Raw genomic sequence first — 16,183 nt, forward strand, 5'->3', positions numbered from 1 at the left:
TCCTGGCAAAGCTAATGTAGTTGCGGATGCGTTGAGCAGGAAAGTCGCAGGGATGGCTCATTTGGTGGTTTCGAGACCTCTTCAGTTTGAGATGCAGAGGTTTGATCTGGAGACATATCCTCGAGGTAGAGTTCCTCATCTATCTACTTTGACGATTCAGTCTTCTCTCCTAGACTATATTCGCAGTGGGCAGTTAGCAGACGAGCAGTTGGCTAATTGGAGACAGAGAGATGAAGCCAAGGGCAGTATCTTGTACACAGTTAGAGACGATATTGTCAGATATCGAGACAGAATGTGGGTTCCGAGCAGCGATTCTATTCGAGAGGATATCTTATCTGAGGCCCATATGTCGTCATACTCTATTCATCCTGGGAGTACGAAGATGTACAAAGACCTGCAGTTATTATATTGGTGGCCAGGGATGAAGAGGGATATCAGACGTTTTGTCTTCGAGTGTCTGACGTGTCAGCTAGTGAAAGCGGAACATCAGAGACCAGTAGGTTTGCTCAAGCCTCTTCCTATTCCCGAGTGGAAGTGGGAGAATGTCACCATGGACTTCGTTGTCGGTCTGCCGAATTCAGTCAGAGGGTCGAATGCTATATGGGTGATTGTTGATCGTCTTACGAAGTCAGCTCACTTCTTGCCTATTAAGACGACTTTCTCCATGATCCAGTATGCAGAGTTATATATCCGAGAGATCGTCAGACTTCATGGTATTCCCGTTTCTATCGTGTCTGACCGAGATCCTAGATTCACTTCATCATTTTGGAAGACTCTACATTCAGCTATGGGTACGAAATTGTTGTTTAGCACGGCTTTTCACTCACAGACAGATGGTCAGTCCGAGAGCGTTATCCAGATTTTGGAGGATCTTCTTCGTGCATGTGTTCTTGATTTCTCCGGGAGTTGGGAATCAAAGCTACCATTGATGGAGTTTACCTATAACAACAGTTTTCAGTCGTCTATAGGTATGGCTCCATATGAAGCACTGTACGGTCGTAAGTGTAGATCGCCTATTCATTGGGATGAAGTAGGGGAGAGCGCAGAATTGGGTCCGGAGATTGTGCAGCAGGCTGCTGATGTAGTGGTCAAGATCTGTGATAGGATGAGGATTGCTCAGAGTAGACAGAAGAGTTATGCGGATCAGAGGAGGAGAGATTTAGAGTTTGCTGTTGGTGACCATGTTTTTGTGAAGATTGCACCGATGAAAGGTGTCATGCGGTTCGGGAAGAAAGGGAAGCTCAGTCCGAGATTCATTGGACCATTTGAGATCCTCGACAGAGTTGGGACATTAGCTTATCGTGTTGATCTTCCGCCGAATCTGGCCGAAGTACGCAACGTGTTTCACGTCTCCATGTTGAGGAAGTATATGGCGAATCCATCGCATGTCTTGAACTTTGAACCGTTGCAGCTCACTTCGAACTTGTCTTATGAGGAAAGACCAGTGCAAATCCTAGATAGGCAGGAGAAAAAGCTTCGGAACAAAATGGTCAAGCTAGTGAAAGTCAAATGGCTCAATCATTCGGAGGAGGAAGCTACGTGGGAATCTGAGCCAGAGATGAGGAGTCGTTATCCCGAGTTATTCGGTAAGTTTTAATTTCGGGGACGAAATTCTTTTAAGGAAGGGAGAGTTGTAGAACTCTAAAAAGTTACATTCTCCTTATAGAAGTCATACTTCTATTTTATTTATGCTTATAAACTCATTTACAAGCCGTTCAACACATTGAACAATTTTACTTCTCAACGGGATCTAGAAAGCTAGTACTTGTGTGGCCCTCAATGGTTCATTGATACAACTAGCCGTGGGTTCACATCTCCATGTGATTCGGATTAAACATGTCCTTAAATGAGCATACCCCAATTGCTTCATTCTTAATTATCAACTCCTTGATAACAAGAACGTCAGAACTCAAGTCTGATAGTACCCAACCAATCATGTTAAACGCCTAGCAGCATCGCTTACATGATTCCCTAGGTATCAAATGATAGTGCCTGCAAGAACCATTCAATTATAGTTAGCGTACAGTACGGTCCCTTCAACTCATATATCCCGACCGATTCGACAACCATTGGTTTATCGAGAGTTGTCAATGAATCGATACTATGTGTCATGTTGTAGTTGCATCGATGGTGTAATCTATAAAACCCCTTTCATAATTACCACCATACTCTGATCAGAGATTTCAACCTACATACACATGAGAACACATAGGATATCCACACCCGAAGGTAAGCGGTGAATCCCCGACTACAATGCATCGACTCCTATATGTTTCGACAGAACACCCAACCTTGCCACCTGATGACCCCATGAGAGTCGGTAAACAAGTCAAAGTGTAATTCTAGCACATAGAGTCTCAATGTTGTCCCGGGTCATAAGGACTAATGGTGTACAACCATAAACTAGGACGTTTTCACTCGATAAGTGAGAACCACTTGGAAAGTCCTTTATGGAGGGTTGTTCAGTGCATTCTACCAGGAGCACCTATCTGCATGCTCGGACATCACAATGTCCCCTACCAATGAAACATGGTACTCACATCGCAGATACTAGTCTCTAACTCGAGCGGCCTATATCCTTCTTAGCGGCGGCTGAATCGACTAGGAACTGTTTAGAATATACAGTATTCCAAATATGAGTTTCATGATACTCATCATATGAGCATCTCATATTCTTTCTACTATTTATATATTCAAGGACTTTATCTATGCAACTATCATGGGTATACAGATAAAAAAGTGCCAAAATAATAATTTCAAATATTATTAAAATAAAGATCGTTTATACATAGAATTTCATTGTGAACACTCGGCCAACACTTGGCTCGACGGGCACCTACTCTAACACCAACACCTAGGACATTACAACATACTAACCGAGAACACCCATTTGCTATGCAGTGTGTGGTATTGAAAGGTTTCACTGTATTGTCTCGTTCCAAGGGCCATTTGATTGACCATGGCTCGATCTAGACATGTTGGAGTGTTGTATGAACCATGACTACAGGCTAGGAGCCAACCACAATTCATTCAACATCTCAAAACCTAGAGTTACTCACCCATAAAATTAGAATGTGAAAACTGAAGAGCTACTGTCTAGTTTATGTAAAAAAAAATCTGATGGATCCTTGGACCAAGCCTGTAAATACCGATTTGGTCACACCCTAGACATGTTAAGGGAGAGTTCTAACCTTGGCTACAGTCCCTAGGACAGCCAAGGTTCGAACACTCCACTTAAACAACTCAATGGCAGAAACCGTGTCTCATTCTGTACTCAAGTAAAAAAAATTGCTGTCATTTCTGCATTTGTGTGTATATGGATTGACACCAATGAACCAATAACACTCTAACACCCCCTAACTCATGCCTAGTAGCAGCCATGTGTGCCTGGAACCGAGCAACCTCCTGAAATCACAAGAAACATCTCCAACCAAAAACATGAGTCAAAGCCGAGAACCTGCACAGTTTTTATTTCGAATATGTTGCTGATGTATTTCGTTTTTTTCATAAATCTTGATCACATACTGATTTAAAGTGTCTATTATGACTTGATGGAAGAGCAAAGAACTAATATATACATGCCTGAAATTTTTTTTGAAGAAAACAAATCAAAACGGCAATACGACGCGACGGAACCGAGTTGGATTTCTCCTCTTGTTCTCCTACTGTTTTGCTCCTGCTTTCCCGGTTATTAGCTGCTGGTTTCTGCTAATTTTCGAAGGTGAGGTTGTGGGGAATGTAAGTGATGAAGGTGAATAATATAATAGGTGTTAAAGGTGCCATTATAAGCCTTTAGTTTGGGAGTTACAAGTCAAGAAGTGGAATGGTTTGAAATGTTTCTTCTTCTCTCTTGCTGCCTAGGCTTCTCATCTTTCAGTTGCACGTTCAGCTCATTTTTAGTCTGATAGGTTGAGGGAAATTGAAGTGGATTTGTTGTATTAGAATTACTACTAATTAGTGAATGAAAATTGAGGAATTGAATACATTATAAAGACCATTTAGAGGTGGCTTGAGTGGGGAGTTACATGTGAAAATTTGAAATGGAAAAATTTGAAATGCTTCTTCACTCCTTGCCTGTCCGATTCTTTCCCTCATTCTTGCTGGATGTTCACGTTTCCCGTTGGTTTGCTAGGTAATTGGTTGAAGGAAATTATGTAAATTATAGTATTTGAATTACTAATAATTAGTGAAATTAACATGATAATTGAATACACCGTGAAGTGTCATTAGGGATGGTTTGAATGGAGAGTTACTAACTCTTGAAAATATTTTAAATGTTAAACCAAAATTATTACTAATTTGCATGGTATATTATTGTTTTAAATCCTGTATTTTAGCTTCTTAATGTTTTAACACCCATTTGAACATTTTAGTGAATTATCACCTTAATTTAAACTGAACTCTTGCATGGCATTGCATGTTTAAAATTTAAGTAATTAAATGTTATGTTTAATTTCTTGAATATATTATACCTAGATTTATTCATCCCCATTTGTTTACACATTTTACTTTAAACTTTAATTAAATATTAACCTAAAAGAATTTATTTAATAACTTGGTTCCAACTAATTTTAATAAATCCTAAAACATTTTTTTTCTTTAAATTAAATTATTCCTTGACTTAAATTAAATTTAGGAATATTTTTCTTATTATTAATCTTATCTTTAACCTCCAAACTCCGGTCCGGCTTCGCGTAAACCTCTATCTTTAAAATAAATAATCATGACTTAAAATTATTAAAACACTTCATATTTATATAAAATATTCATTTTTAATTTAAATAGTAGCAATTATGCATGGCTTATACGTAATCTGATTTTCTTTTAACGAAGTGTTCCTAAATTAAAAGTTGGCCAAACGAATAATGTATTTGAAAATTGTGATTTTCATAAACATTATTATTATGGACTAAATTAAATTAATTCAAGTGTTGAATTAATTAAACACTTGTGGACCTAGTAGAGTCCAAATAATTGAATTAATTCAAGTGTTGGATTAATTAAACAATATTGGGCCTTGTAGAGCCCAATAAGAAATAATTATTAAACTAGTGGGCTTGAGTAAAATCAAGTAAACTTTAAATGGACTCAAATATGTTTGGGACATTTAAATAAAAGTCCATGGGCCTTGTAATTGTTACAAGCCCAAATAGAATGTGCATGGGGAGGTGAAGAGTTGGGAGACAACTTTCTCAATATTCAAGACATGTGTCACACATGCCAACAACAACTTTTTACACTACCAAGGCTAGTCTCCCTCCCCCCATTCAATACCTCACATGCCCGAAACTTGCAAGTATTATTCTCCAAGTTTTTCTCTCATTTTTCTTCTTCAATAGTTGAGGAAAGAAAACACTTCTCAAAGAAAAATGCTCTAATTTTTCTAGTGCAAAATTAGAGTGGTTCTAGCTTGTTAATAGTGGGCTTAATATTTGAGCAAGGTGGGCTCAAAGGGAAGCTTGAAGATTGTCTTGCCATTCAAGAGCTAAGGTGTTTACACCTTAGTTGGAGCCATCATCAATCTTTTAAGATTGATAGGTAACTATTTCTAAACACCCTATGTATGACATTTTGGTGTTTTATTGTATTTGCTACACACAATGCAAGGTGACCGAAATTTTCTTGTAAAATTTAAAATTTTTAACTTCCGTTGCGCATACGGTCACCGTAACCGATCCCCTTTCAAGTGGTATCAGAGCTAAGGTTACGATTTTGTGTAGCAATTACAAGATATTATATTGAGATTGATTTCTAACCGCATGAGAACAAAATTTTGCAACAATGTCAAGGCCTTTTTGGGGCATATTTCGGCAGCTTGTTTCTGCCCATTTCGGGCAGCCCAAGTTGCCCGAGGGGCTGCCCGAAACGGGCAGCAAGGGCAGCCCAAGGGGCTGCCCGAAACCCCCTTTAAAAATAAATTTTTTTTTTGTTACCGGAATCCGGCGACGGAGCTCCGGCGACGGCGATGACGACTAGGGTTTCCAAAAGTGTTTTGGATTATCAAAGTGTCATGGGCCTTGAGTTGTTGGGCCATTGGATGGCTAACATATTTGTGAATTTTAAATGGGCCAAAATGTTTTTGGTGAAAAATAAGTTTTTAGGCCCTTAAGTTTAAAATTACAAAAGTTGCAAATATTTTCCCCATGAAATAAATATTTTAAGTTGGACTTTAAATATTTATAGTAAATGGTGATTTACAAGAAATTCGGTTATAAATAAATTAATTTAAAAGTAGACAAAAGGTGTTTGTATACTTTGTTAATTTAGTTTATAATCGTGGCGGTTAGTGATTGGATCAAGATATATAATATTGGATCAATTAATTATTGTGATAATTAATTGATGGTGTATGATATGTTATATTGTGCATGAAGGATGATCAAAAGCCCAAGCCCAATTTGCTAGGTGTATGCTAGGATATTTTGTGTTGAATGATTGTAATAATTATCAATTTATAAAGTGGGCTTGGTTTATGGCCCGTTCCCACCCCATGAGATGTATCTCTATTTGCCATGGATATTTATTTGTAAATATTAGTATAGTGGATGATCAAGATTGGAAGATGGTGGCCATGATGATTATGAAGATCGAAGACATGTAAATATTGGAAGCTAATGTAATAGTTGCATTTGCATCCCTTGCATTTCCCTAGGATTGGACCTAGGCCCGTGCTTAGCTCACACGGGCCATTAGTATTGGGGCGATTGATCGTCCTTGTTTTGTTTACTGTTTATAATATATGCATGATATGTTATAAATAATGAGTATGTGCGTTATTATTATGATAATAACAAAGTTGCATGAATCCGGCAAACATACGATCAAACATGACGAGCTTTTAAATAAAATTAATGATGAGACCTTTCAAAATTAAAAACCCTCATTTTGAATAAGATTCAAAATTAATATCAAGCCCGAAAAGGGGAATTATAAATTTGTTTATAATTTCCATGTCTTCCATCGACAATGGGTGCATGATGAACGCTACCCGTACTCGGGGCTCGGCTCATATTATTGGGGGGCCCTGGGTGCCGGAAAGCTGTGACATCCATTGACATGGTGATGTGAACTACGTGGAACTCCCATGATTTCGGCTCATATTATTGGGGGAACTCATGGCGACCGTCCATTAAGGTTCAACATCGATGGGTAAGGCTTGACATGTGAAGATGAACGACGTCATATTATTGGGTCCTAATCAAACGTGAGACAAAAGTTTACGTAGAGGGTTGCATTGTGATGCAATTGGAAACTACCTTTTAGGAATTGTGATTGGCTGATATTATTCGGGATCATAATTCGCTAATTGGACCTTACGTACCTACTGAGGAAAGGAGTTTCCCGTTTTCACTAGAGGGTAGTGAAAGATGTCAAAACAGTGGGAGCAAATATTTATGGAGCAAAAGTCCAAACTTCATATCTTACTAAATATTTTAAAATAGTCATAAATATTTCTCTGTTTTTACTTTTCCGTACAAATTAACAATGTCTTCGATTCGCAATCCGATATCTGCAATACTCGACAAACACATATTAACTGGACCTAATTACCTCACTTGGCTAAGAAACCTAAAAATCGTCTTGAATTCGGAAAGGGTAGCATATACACTGACTGAGTCGCCCCCTGTTGAGGCTCCGACTGACTGCACTCCCGAGGAATTGCAGGCTTACATGGAATGGTGTGACCATGACTTGATAGCCAGGTGTTATATGCTGACTTCTATGAATGATGAGCTGCAGAGGCGTTTTGAGGATGCAAAGAGTGTTGCTGACATTCATTTGCATCTCAAGGAGCTCTTTGGTGAGCAAACACGGCCTCTTAGGCATGCTACCGTCAAGGAGCTGATCACTTTGCGCATGCGAGATGGGGCCTCGGTCCATGAGCATGGTCTGAAGTTGATTGGGCTTGTGGACAAGCTCGTTGGCATGGATCTGATCTTGCCTTCGGAGTTGACCACCGACGTGTTGCTGTTATCATTGCCTAGCTCATTTGATCCTTTTGTGGTGAACTTCAACATGAACAAGATGGAGCCGACCCTTGAGAAGTTGGTGAATATGCTTGTTACGTTTGAATCAACTATCAAGAAAGAGAAGTTGGTTCTTTATGTGGGTTCTTCATCTGGTACGAAGATTGATCCACATGGGAAGGGAAAGAAGCGTTCTTTCCAACGTCCCAAGAAGAACGTGCCCTTGTTGAGGCAATCTCCGAATCCCGTTGTGGCAGCCACACCAGTTAAGGCTGACAAGACTAGTGATGTTTGTCATCACTGCAAGAAGCCTGGACATTGGAGGCGAAATTGCAAGGAATATCTGGCCCAGAAGAGTTCTGGAAACGGTATGTTTTCTATATCGAAGTAAACATTTCAATTAACTCTACTTCTTGGGTATTGGATACCGGATGTGGCTCACATCTCTGTAATGATTTGCAGGCGATGAGAAGAAGTAGAAAGCTTAGGGAAGGTGTGACCTTCTTAAGGATGGGCAATGGGACAAGAGTTGCTGCCAAGGCTGTTGAAGATGTTTACTTATTGTTGAACAATAGTTTTAAGTTAATTTTATGAGATGTTTTGTTTGTACCTAATTTTGTGAAAAACATTGTTTCATTTCTATGCTGATAAAAATGGATATTCTTGTTTATTTTGCAAAGGTGTTTGCAACATTTACATGAATGAATATTTGATTGGTACTGGTGAACTTGAAAACGATCTCTATAACTTAAAATTGAATAATATTCCATTAAATGTCCATTCAAAGGCAGACACCATATGAGATATGGATGAGTAAGCCACCCAAATATTCTTGTCTTAGAATATGGGGGTGCCCTGCTTATGTGAAGCAGGTAGTGGGAGATAAATTGGATTGTCGATCCATTTATGTTACTTTATGGGATATCCAAGGAATTCAGTTGGATATCATTTCTATCATCCCCAAGAAACAAATGTGTTTGTTTCTAGGAATGCAACCTTTTTGGAAAAGAAATTTCTATTAGATAGAAAAGGCGAGATGATAGAACTCGAAGAGGTTCGAGAGACACCCACAGTTGTAGAACCCACACCCGAGGAGCCAAGAGAGGAGATATAAGCTCCTAGAAGATCCGAGAGAGTCTCGAGACCACCTATGAGGTATGGTCTGCTTCTTGAAGAGGGCCATGATGAGCCTAACCTTGAATGTGATCCAAGGACCTTCAAGGAAGCGTTATCTGATGCCGATTCATCCAAATGGCTTGAAGCTATGGAATCTGAGATGAATTCCATGCATTCGAACCAAGTGTGGAATCTCGTGGATCCACCTGAGGGAATTGTTCTCATAGGGTGTAAATGGATTTACAAGAGGCAACTTGGGGCGGATGAGAAGGTATTGACCTTCAAGGCGCGATTGGTGGCAAAAAGATATACTCAAAGACAAGGAGTTGACTTTGAGGAAACCTTTTCTCCAGTTGCAATGTTCAAGTCCATAAGGATTTTGCTAGCCATAGCTGCATGGTATGACTATGAGATATGGCAGATGGATGTCAAGACAACCTTTCTTAATGGGGATATTAAGGAAGAGATTTACATGTCTCAAACCTGGAGGGTTTACATCTATCAGAAGTGAGCATATGGTATGCAAACTTCAAAGACCTATTTATGGTCTAAAGCAGGCATCTAGGAGTTGGAACCTCAGATTCGACAGTACAATCAAAGAGTTTGGTTTTGCTAAGAATCCTGAGGAACCCTGTGTGTATAAGAAGGTCAGTGGGAGTGTTGTGACATTCCTGGTGTTTTATGTTGATGACATTCTAATCATTGGGAATGATGTAGGAATGTTGCAATCAACTAAGATATGGTTAGCAAGTAAGTTCTCGATACAGGACTTGGGTGAAGCATCTTTTGTATTGGGAATACAGATCTATAGAGATAGATCAAGAAGATTGCTTGGTCTCACCCAATCCACATACATTGATACCATCATGAAGCGGTTCTCGATGGATGAGTCCAAGAGAGGACATATACCAATGTGTCATGGCGTGTCCCTATCCAAGTCTATGTCTCCCAAGACTGATGCAGAGATAGCGGCGATGACAAGCATTCCTTATGCATCTGCGATTGGTAGCATCATGTATGGGATGATATCTACACGTCCTGACGTGGCTTTCGCACTAAGTGTAGTGAGTAGATATCAATCGAACCCTGGTCTTCCACACTGGAAAGCTGTGAAAGACATCCTCAAGTAGTTGAGAAGGACCAATAAATTATTCTTGGTCTATGGGGTGGAGAACTGAAATTGGAAGGCTATACCGACTCTAGTTTCCAAAGCGATATCGATGACTCGAAGTCAACCTCTGGGTTTGTATTCATGCTCAATGGTACTGCTGTCTCTTGGAAGAGTTCCAAGCAAGACAATACTACGGATTCCAGCACAGAGGCCGAATACATTGCTGCATCAGATGGAGCAAGGGAGGGTGTTTGGATAAGGAATTTCGTCTAAGAGTTGGACGTCATTCCTAATGGAGTTGGTCCTCTCCCGGTGTCGTGTGACAACACGGGAGCTTTAGCTCAAACAAAGGAGCCAAGGTCTCATCAGAAATCCAAACACGTATTGAGAAAGTACCACATCCTTAGAGAGATCGTGGAAAGAGGAGATGTCATGATTGACAAAGTCGACTCCGCAGATAATGTTGCTGATCCACTAGTTAAGCCTTTACCTGGACCATTATTCGAGATGCATCGCGAATCAATGGGTTTGAAGTATATGGGTAGTTGGCTCTAGTGCAAGTGGGAGATTGTTAGAGTAGGTGCCCGTCGAGCCAAGTGTTGGCCGAGTGTTCACAATGAAACTCTATGTATAAACGATCTTTATTTTAATAATATTTGAAATTATTATTTTGGCACTTCTTTATCTGTATACCCATGCTAGTTGCATAGATAAAGTCCTTGAATATATAAATAGTAGAAAGAATATGAGATGCTCATATGATGAGTATCATGAAACTCATATTTGGAATACTGTATATTCTAAACAGTTCCTAGTCGATTCAGCCGCCGCTAAGAAGGATTTAAGCCGCTCGAGTTAGAGACTAGTATCTGCGATGTGAGTACCATGTTTCATTGGTAGGGGACATTGTGATGTCCGAGCATGCAGATAGGTGCTCCTGGTAGAATGCACTGAACAACCCTCCAAAAAGGACTTTCCAAGTGGTTCTCACTTATCGAGTGGAAACGTCCTAGTTTATGGTTGTACACCATTAGTCCTTATGACCCGGGACAACATTGAGACTCTATGTGCTAGAATTACACTTTGACTTGTTTACCGACTCTCATGGGGTCATCAGGTGGCAAGGTTGGGTGTTCTGTCGAAACATATAGGAGTCGATGCATTGTAGTCGGGGATTCACCGCTTACCTTCGGGTATGGATATCCTATGTGTTCTCATGTGTATGTAGGTTGAAATCTCTGATCAGAGTATGATGGTAATTATGAAAGGGGTTTTATAGATTACACCATCGATGCAACTACAACATGACACATAGTATCGATTCATTGACAACTCTCGATAAACCAATGGTTGTCGAATCGGTCGGGATATATGAGTTGAAGGGACCGTACTGTACGCTAACCATAATTGAATGGTTCTTGCAGGCACTATCATTTGATACCTAGGGAATCATGTAAGCGATGCTGCTAGGCGTTTAACATGATTGGTTGGGTACTATCAGACTTGAGTTCTGACGTTCTTGTTATCAAAGAGTTGATAATTAAGAATGAAGCAATTGGGGTATGCTCATTTAAGGACATGTTTAGTCCGAATCACATGGAGATGTGAACCCACGGCTAGTTGTATCAATGAACCATTGAGGGCCACACAAGTACTAGCTTTCTAGATCCCGTTGAGAAGTAAAATTGTTCAATGTGTTGAACGGCTTGTAAATGAGTTTATAAGCATAAATAAAATAGAAGTATGACTTCTATAAGGAGAATGTAACTTTTTATTTGACGAAGTCTTCCTAAATTAAAAGTTGGCCAAACGAATAATGTATTTGAAAATTGTGATTTTCATAAACATTATTATTATGGACTAAATTAAATTAATTCAAGTGTTGAATTAATTAAATACTAGTGGACCTAGTAGAGTCCAAATAATTGAATTAATTCAAGTGTTGGATTAATTAAACAATATTGGGCCTTGTTGAGCCCAATAAGAAATAATTATTAAACTAGTGGGCTTGAGTAAAATCAAGTAAATTTTAAATGGACTCAAATATGTTTGGGACATTTAAATGAAAGTCCATGGGCCTTGTAATTGTTACAAGCCCAAATAGAATGTGCATGGGGAGGTGAAGAGTTGGGAGACAACTTTCTCAATATTCAAGACATGTGTCACACATGCCAACAACAACTTTTTACACTACCAAGGCTAGTCTCCCTCCCCCCATTCAAGACCTCACATGGCCGAAACTTGCAAGTATTATTCTCCAAGTTTTTCTCTCATTTTTCTTCTTCAATAGTTGAGGAAAGAAAACACTTCTCAAAGAAAAATGCTCTAATTTTTCTAGTGCAAAATTAGAGTGGTTCTAGCTTGTTGGTGGTGGGCTTAATATTTGAGCAAGGTGGGCTCAAAGGGAAGCTTGAAGATTGTCTTGCCATTCAAGAGCTAAGGTGTTTACACCTTAGTTGGAGCCATCATCAATCTTTTAAGATTGATAGGTAATTATTTTTAAACACCCTATGTATGATATTTTGGTGTTTTATTGTATTTGCTACACACAATGCAAGGTGACCGAAATTTTCTTGTAAAATTTAAAATTTTTAACTTCCGTTGCGCATACGGTCACCGTAACCGATCCCATTTAAGTTGGATTGGTTTTTGGCTGGCTTTTAGCCCTTAGCCATGGTCCAAACCATGCCTTAGGATGTTGGTAAGAGTCTTGGGTCGATGGTTCAAGCCAAGAGCCATTATTTTCAGTGTTTACTTCACATATACACCAACTGCCACTGCTGCATTTTGACAACAACTATGAGTTTGGTTATGAGGTTGGTTTGAGTTCTTGGTTGGCTTTTAGCCCATGGCCTTGGACTTGACAGTACCTTAATGAGTTAGGAAAGTCATGTTTTTGGCCGTTTGTTATTTGGTCGAGTTTAGAGGTCGTACAAGAATTTACGGTGAAAGGTGCCAAAATGACTCTCGAAAGAGTGTTTTATGTTTTTGGATTCCATTCACCAATTTTCGTGTACAGTTATCATCATGCATATTTTTCAGTATGTTTGGGGTATTTTTAATCATGGTTAAACGTCTGTTTAATGTTGGTTCGGGTTGGTACGAAGCCATGATTAAAATTCAAGTTATTGGTTCTAATCGTCTCGTTTTTGGTTCTATTGTTAAGTTTTTGTCAAGTTAAGATTTATTGCATGTGTCACATATTAGAATTAAGTCGCAGGAAGCCTGAGAATGATCCAACTCATCCGGTAAAAATAAGTTTATAATTATATTACGTGCAAAAAAATATAAAATGTTTATTTTTGAGATATATGCTATATGTCTTGTGGCCACCTTATGTTTATGGGTTTGGAAGTCGGTAGGCGCAACCGAGGACCTCTCCGCCCGATGACTTACGACCGGTTTATGATTATGTATGGGTACGGACATCCAGTCCAAGGGCTGTGATTGATCTCTACCGCCCAGTATACTGTGGTTTAGTCTGATCAGGCGCTCACGTTATGTTATGGGCCACTTGCTTAGAAACATTATCTCTACCAGAAAATTATGATATGTTATGACAGAGCTCGATTGAGCAAAGCTTTTGCGTATGATTTTCAGATATGCACGTAGTTATAATTATTCATGATACGATTTTCACCGTACGCTTTACGATACTTTAGTTTTACGTTGCATGCGATTTTATGATATATTTACTTGTTATTCACGATATATACATGTTGAGTCTTTAGACTCACTAGACTTGATTGTTGTAGGTATTGATGAGGTCGAGACCGCGTGCGGAGACCAGTGAGCGATCTTGGGACAGCAGTAGTAAACCCGAGGACCTCATGATTTAATTTATGCACCTTTTAACATTCAAACTTGATTTTAACATGTTGGATTTTTTTTTTAATTTCTGTTTGAAATACTATGTTGACTTCCGCTGTTATTTTAAGGTTATGTTATTTACATGTTTATTTTATAAATTGGGCAAGATATTAATTTATTTAGAAAAATTTTAATAATTCCGCAAAATTATGAATACGAAATACGGGCCTCTACAGTTGGTATCAGAACCTATGATCTTGTAAAGGGTTGTACTACTACTGCTCTCGAGAAGATCATGAAGTCACGTCTTCGGTCTGTAAGTTTTACGATTACGCATTTATTTTAAAGCTCGAAATATTTTTACATCATGATTGCATGAAGATTTTATGTCAAGATATGCATTATTTATTTAAATTTAAAGAAATAGTAGAATTATGCATGTTGGTTACGTATGGGTTATAATTATGGAACAGCATGCCTCCAAGACGCCGTGTTGGACGCCCGAGAGGTGATGATGAGCGCCGTCATGAGAACGGTAAGGATCAGAGACAAGGGGAGAACGAGGAGAGAGATTTACCACCACCCCCTCCACCAGACATGAATGCCCAGATGCTAGCTGGGATGACTTAGTTCTTCGCGTAATTTGCGGGGAATAATGCAGTGGGAGCCAGACAGACGGGGCCAGAGTCTATCTATGAGCGGTTCATGAAGATGCGACCGAAGGAATTCTTAAGGACGTCAGATCCTATGGCTGCCGAGGGCTGGATTAAGTCCCTCGAGGTTATCTTTGAGTTTATGGGGCTTGAAGATGGAGATAGGGTTCGATGTGCTACCTATCTGTTCGGAGGAGATGCTCGCCTATGGTGGGAAGGAGCATCAGTGGCTTTGGATTTGACTACTTTGAGCTGGGCGCGCTTCACAGATGTATTCTTATCTAAATATTTTACTGAAGAGGTGCGTTCGAGGTTGACCACGGAGTTAATGACCCTGAGGCCGGGAGGCTTGACTGTTACGGAGTTCATCCTTAAGTTCGAGAGGGGATGTCATTTTGTACCCCTAATTGCTAACGATGCTGGATCCAAATTGAGGCATTTTCTAAATGGTCTACGGCCGATCTTACGCCGTGATGTTAGGGTGGCTGGCCCTACTACCTATGATGTTGCTGTTTCCAGAGCTCTAGCGGCAGAGCAGGACCAGAATGATATTGAGCGCGATCGCCACAGTAAACGACCATTTCAGGCACCACATCGTCCTCCTCAGCAGCAGCATCATCATAAGAGACCTTTCCACGGTCCACCCAAAAACAGAGGGCCGCAGCAGCAACAGCAAGGACGAGCAGCCCCGAGGACAGTGGAGTACCCAGTCTGTGCCAAGTGCTCACGTCGTCATGATGGGACTTGTATGTATGGTTCGGGAAAGTGTTACAAATGTGGTAGTACCGACCACATATTGAAGAATTGCCCTCAGAAGAATCTGCCTACTTAAGGCAGAGTTTTTGCTCTACATGCTGCGGAGACTAACCCGGAGACGATGCTCATGACAGGTATCCTAAATCTTTAAGTTGTATTTGAAGTTTAGTGTTTTGGGTTAAGATTTTGAACTTAGAAGTATGATAGGATTGCATGTTTTAATCAGTGTTATTTACGGGAATTTAGGTTAGAAGAACTTTGACCTTTGCATGTCTATAAGCATAGTTCTTGTAAAACTATTGGGTTTAGCAAGATTTTTAAATCTTTCAGGGAGAATCTTTATAGCCGGTTCAGCTATGAAAGCCTTGATAGATTCAAGGGCTACTCATTCATTCATTTCAGAAACCTTTGCAAATTCTCTCAAGATCAAGACAATTGGGCTAGACATAGCGTATTCAGTAGCATTGCCTTCTGGAGAAGAGATGACAGCTACTAATGTGATCCGAGATATATGGTGCCGAGCATTTTTAGCTATTCTTGTATCTGTTCCCGAGACGCCCAAACAGTCAGCATCCGATGTTCATATTGTCCGGGACTTTCTAGACGTTTTTCCTGATGACGTCTCTGGTTTACCACCTGTGCGAGAGGTGGAATTTTCTATTGAGCTTATGCCAGGTACCACATCGATATCGAAAGCACCATACCGATTAGCACCGACAGAGATGGCGGAACTCAAGAAACAGATTCAGGAACTTCTTGACAAGGAGTTC

The sequence above is a fragment of the Primulina tabacum genome, chromosome 17, assembly GCF_025594145.1.
Source record: "Primulina tabacum isolate GXHZ01 chromosome 17, ASM2559414v2, whole genome shotgun sequence".
NCBI classification, from domain to species: Eukaryota; Viridiplantae; Streptophyta; class Magnoliopsida; order Lamiales; family Gesneriaceae; genus Primulina; species Primulina tabacum.